Below are 6000 nucleotides of genomic sequence, written 5' to 3'. Positions count from 1 at the left end.
AGCCATTTTGAAAAGCAAAGTAGTTGTATCTGAGCACCACACCGAGCAGGTCAATTATGAACTCCTTACATACATCAGTGTATTGTGTTGCAACCAAACACTTTCTGACAGCCTCTACACCCCTATCGTGATTGATAGAGGTGTAGAGGCTGACCACATCAAATGACGCCAATATAGTCCTTGGTGTTATGACTACCTCAGCAATTTTGTCAAGAAAGTGACCAGTGTCCTGAATGTAGGACTCAGCTGAACTCGCAAAATATCGAAGGATTTTATCCAAAAAAATCGCCAAATTGGAAAATACAGATTCCCTCCCGGAGACTATCGGTCTCCCCGGGGGGTTACACATGCTCTTATGAATTTTTGGTAACACGTATATCAATGGTGTCTTGGGGTGTGTGATCAATAAAAAATTGTATAGAGACTCATCAATCAGGCCCCCTGTTTTAGCTTCATCCAATACCCTGGTGATGATTTTAATCACCTCAAATTTTGGGTCATGATTGAGACGTCTGTATACAAGGGTGTCCCCCAATTGTCTCTGTATCTCTGAGACATACCAGGCAGTGTCCATTACAACAACGGCTCCCCCCTTATCTGCGGGTTTCACAGTGAGGGAGCCGTTGTTGCATAATTCATCCTACAATTCCTACAATTTGAATTAGGAGCGACACGTGAACAGCTTGAGAAAGCTGATGTCAAATTGAAAGATGTTCTCCCTACACAGGACTATGACACTTACCTCACTAATTGCTCTGCCTACTTAGAGAAATATAAGAGAGAGCAAGAAATGATCAAAAGACGCAAATGGTTACGAGATGAGGAGGACTACAAACGGGGTAATGTGTATACATGGCAAGAACAGAGAAACCAGAGACGACCACCATCTCATGGCAATGTCCCCAATAGTAAAAGAAGCAGCAACTATTCTAACCAGAGGATAATATCTACCACAGAAACGGGACCCACACAGATGGAACAGCGACATGATGATCGTTTTTTAGGGCCCGCTCTAGATCCAAAAGGACCAGACGTGGGGGACAAAGGCAATACCGATGGAGAAAAAGAACAACGTACAGTAAAGAACAGGCCCACGAGGAAGAGAAATCAGTGGTGGTAAATATATCCTCTCATGTCTTGACAGTTGCAGAGACTGATCTTTTATCCAAAGGTCTATCATATTGCCCCTCAGTGGGTATAGACTGGTTTCAGCTTGAAGTCGATCTACAAATTTTTTTTTAGGAATATTAAGTTGAAAGTGTGGTTTGCTGATAGACATTTGGCCGATATGAATGAAGTAAGGGGTTGTGAACTTTCACTTCATGGTGTTGGTCTACACATGAAGAGCAATTTCACGCCACAGATTAAATGTCCAGCTATTGACACGTACATCAATGCAGTAAGGGTTGAGATTGAGGAGCTAAAGAACACCTCACAAAGTGGTTGTCTGAAGCACCCCAATATGACATCTGCTGAGATACAGGCGTTGGATGAATTATGCAACAACGGCTCCCTCACTGTGAAACCCGCAGATAAGGGGGGAGCCGTTGTTGTAATAGGACACTGCCTGGTATGTCTCAGAGATACAGAGACAATTGGGGGACACCCTTGTATATAGACGTCTCAATCATGACCCAAAATTTGAGGTGATTAAAATCATCACCAGGGTATTGGATGAAGCTAAAACAGGGGGCCTGATTGATGAGTCTCTATACAATTTTTTATTGATCACACACCCCAAGACACCATTGATATACGTGTTACCAAAAATTCATAAGAGCATGTGTAACCCCCCGGGGAGACCGATAGTCTCCGGGAGGGAATCTGTATTTTCCAATTTGGCGATTTTTTGGGATAAAATCCTTCGATATTTTGCGAGTTCAGCTGAGTCCTACATTCGGGACACTGGTCACTTTCTTGACAAAATTGCTGAGGTAGTCATAACACCAAGGACTATATTGGCGTCATTTGATGTGGTCAGCCTCTACACCTCTATCAATCACGATAGGGGTGTAGAGGCTGTCAGAAAGTGTTTGGTTGCAACACAATACACTGATGTATGTAAGGAGTTCATAATTGACCTGCTCGGTGTGGTGCTCAGATACAACTACTTTGCTTTTCAAAATGGCTATTATCTTCAACAGCGTGGAACCGCTATGGGGTCTAACATGGCGCCCACGTACGCCAATATCTTCATGGCCGGCCTGGAGACTGAACACGTCTATGTGTCCCACCACTTCAGCCATGTGCTGGGGTGGTGGAGATACATTGATGACGTGTTCGTCATCTGGGAGGGCACTGATGATGAATTGGCTCAATTCCACTTATTCCTGAATAATATGGATCCAGAAATCCAGTTCACTCTGACGCACTCCACCGAGCAGGTTCAATTTTTGGACACTATGGTGATGAAACAGGACAACAGGTTGGTGACAGACCTCTACATTAAGCCGACTGATTGTAACAAGCTGTTAAAGTTTGAAAGTTGTCATCCACGGCCTATGGTAAGGTCTCTGCCACGGAGTCAATTTCTTCGTATCCAACGTATAGTGAAAGATCCACCATTGAAAAATAGAAGATTAGCAGAGATGGCCGATAAGTTCTTACATAGGGGATACCCAAGAAAATTAGTCCAAAAACATTTGGACGATTTAGACCTGAGGAGACCTGAGAAAGTGATCGATCAAGCTAGAATACCATTCATCTCTACCTATACAGAGGGCAGTGACCAGGTGGCCAAGGCCATCAGGAAACATTGGCCTATACTGCACAGTAATCTTGGTCATGTTAATGAATTTGCTGTGCCCCCTTTAATGTCCTATAGGAGAACTGAGAATTTACGAGATAAATTGGTTAAAGCAGAGGTAGCAGGTGAGAAAACCACAGTCCAGACATACATAGGCCGTAAGAAATGCGGAAGCTATCCATGTCTGAATTGTGTAAACTGCAGTTATATGCTAAAGGGAGATACGTTTACGCATCCAGTCACGCACAAGGTATTTGGGATCAGACATTATCTGACCTGTGACAGTTCATTCGTCGTATACTTGTTGTCATGCCCATGTAGTCTCCTGTATGTTGGGGAGACTACATGCGATGTTAAGACGAGAATGAACTATCACAGGTATTCCATCCGCCAAAAACGAAGGGACCTCCCAGTGCCTAAACATTTTGTTGAGGCTGGACACAGGGAAAAGGACCTTAAGTTTAGGGTTATTGATCATATCCCCCCACTTAAAAGGGGAGGCGATAGGGAGAAAAAGTTGAAACAGCGCGAGATTATGTGGATATATAAGTTAGGTACTCTTAGGCCCGCAGGTCTTAATGCTGAGTGCAGATGGGAATTATGTGGATAGGTAATGTGCTACTTGCTCACCAGGCGTGGGGGCGATACTGTTTGTCTAGCTTGATGGGGATGATATACAACAGTGCTAGTTCTATGGAATGTCGTAGGAATCTACTTACATCTTCTTCTTTCTATATTCATAGATAGACACTTGAGAAAAAGAGAAGATCCTTTGTCTTACAGTTGGACCTGACCGTATATGGACTACCCCATTGTGCAAGCGTGATGGTGACCATAGACTGATGTTCAGGAGGGGCTACAATGACTAATCACATACCGCACGTCAAGAAAATCCGACCGGCATTTTTTTTTGAAATTTTTCTGAGATGATTCGAGAGGCAATTTTTGGCTGGGAATCCGTATGCCAGACGGCCTCTTTATCTTTATTATGGTATTAATGCAGGGAGATGGGAAGGATTCCTCCCTTTGTATCTGCATACTAGCTTATGATGACAGTAATGATGTGGACAAGGGGGAATGCACCACTTCGGCTATATTTGCCGATAGTTTGGTGGTGACCCCTATTGTCATCTTATTCTTATGTCGGTCAGTTGATAGTGCTTAGTGACAGTGTCTTGTCCCCCTCTTGGATAGTCATCTATGTTGTCACCTTGGTTACGAACACGCCCCCTAGACGCCTGGCGAGGCGATCCGGACGGGTGTCTGCCTTTGCCCTGCCCCCTGAGGCCGCTCCGTCAGCGATGCGTTCCACTGGGCGACGCTGCGTTCCAGGGAGCGCGCGTGATGACGCGGCCACATGGGGAGGGTGACTGATGACGCACGTCGCGGCGCATGCGCCTGGCAGACGGGGAGACGCTGAAGCAGGCACACTTGGCTACTCCATGACGGTTGGTCTCACCTATTTTTAACAATAAGATACAGCTGTATAATGTATTAGTGTTTTTAACTCTTTATGGTTAGCACGCTTTGGTCACTTAGGTGATAGTGGATATTGGATGTAACAATTTGAATACTGATATTTGTACATCACATTTATGATATGCGACACATATGATCACGTATGATCCACTCTGATTATATATGTGAAATGATGCTGTACGATGGTTTTAATATGTGATTTAAATAAGATATGCACTTGTATAGTCATGTGACAGTATAGTGTTGGATGGTCATGTGACTTAATTGTCTACACTGGATTTCATTAATTGCACTGATTTTGTAATGAGTTGTGGGTATATAGTGCCCACATTTTAGCATTGTTGTAGCTTGACAAAGGCCTCAGTGAGAAGGCCGAAACGTTGCTGGGAATAAAGTTTGGGGTCGTCACCCTATCACCCAAAACTGGAAGTGCTGCCTCTTCATTCGGTGAATATATATATATATATATATATATATATATATATAATATATATACACCTAAAGAATTATTAGGAACCTGTTCTATTTCTCATTAATGCGATTATCTAGTCAACCAATCACATGGCAGTTGCTTCAATGCATGTAGGGTTGTGGTCCTGGTCAAGACAATCTCCTGAACTCCAAACTGAATGTCAGAATGGGAAAGAAAGGTGATTTAAGCAATTTTGAGCGTGGCATGGTTGTTGGTGCCAGACGGGCCGGTCTGAGTATTTCACAATCAGTTACTGGGATTTTCACGCACAACCATTTCTAGGGTTTACAAAGAATGGTGTGAAAAGGGAAAAACATCCAGTATGCAGGCAGTCCTGTGGGCGAAAATGCCTTGTTGATGCTAGAGGTCAGAGGAGAATGGGCCGACTGATTCAAGCTGATCTCAGAGATGCTTAGCACTTGTTGGCCCTTTTGCCTTCACTCTGCGGTCCAGCTCACCCCAAACTATCTCGATTGGGTTCAGGTCCGGTGACTGTGGAGGCCAGGTCATCTGGCGCAGCACCCCATCACTCTCCTTCATGGTCAAAATGCCCTTACACAGCCTGGAGGTGTGTTTGGGGTCATTGTCCTGTTGAAAAATAAATGATGGTCCAACTAAACGCAAACCAGATGGAATAGCATGCCGCTACAAGATGCTGTGGTAGCCATGCTGGTTCAGTATGCCTTCAATTTTGAATAAATTCCCAACAGTGTCACCAGCAAAGCACCCCCACACCATCACACCTCCTCCTCCATGCTTCACGGTGGGAACCAGGCATGTAGAGTCCATCCGTTCACCTTTTCTGCGTCGCACAAAGACACGGTGGTTGGAACCAAAGATCTCAAATTTTGACTCATCAGACCAAAGCACAGATTTCCACTGGTCTAATGTCCGTTCCTTGTGTTCTTTAGCCCAAATAAGTCTCTTCTGCTTGTTGCCTGTCCTTATCAGTGGTTTCCTAGCAGATATTCTACCATGAAGGCCTGATTCACACAGTCTCCTCTTAACAGTTGTTCTAGAGATGTGTCTGCTGCTAGAACTCTGTGTGGCATTGACCTGGTCTCTAATCTGAGCTGCTGTTAACCTTATCCTCCGCAGCAGAGGTAACTCTTGGTCTTCCTTTCCTGGGGCAGTCCGCATGTGAGCCAGTTTCTTTGTAGCGCTTGATGGTTTTTGTGACTGCACTTGGGGACACTTTCAAAGTTTTCCCAATTTTTCGGACTGACGGACCTTCATTTCTTTAAGTAATGATGGCCACTCGTTTTTCTTTACATAGCTGCTTTTTTCTTGCCATAATACAAAT

Source organism: Bufo gargarizans, chromosome 6, assembly GCF_014858855.1.
Source record: "Bufo gargarizans isolate SCDJY-AF-19 chromosome 6, ASM1485885v1, whole genome shotgun sequence".
NCBI classification, from domain to species: Eukaryota; Metazoa; Chordata; class Amphibia; order Anura; family Bufonidae; genus Bufo; species Bufo gargarizans.
The sequence above is the reverse complement of the archived record's forward strand: the minus strand, read 5'-3'. Positions refer to the sequence as shown.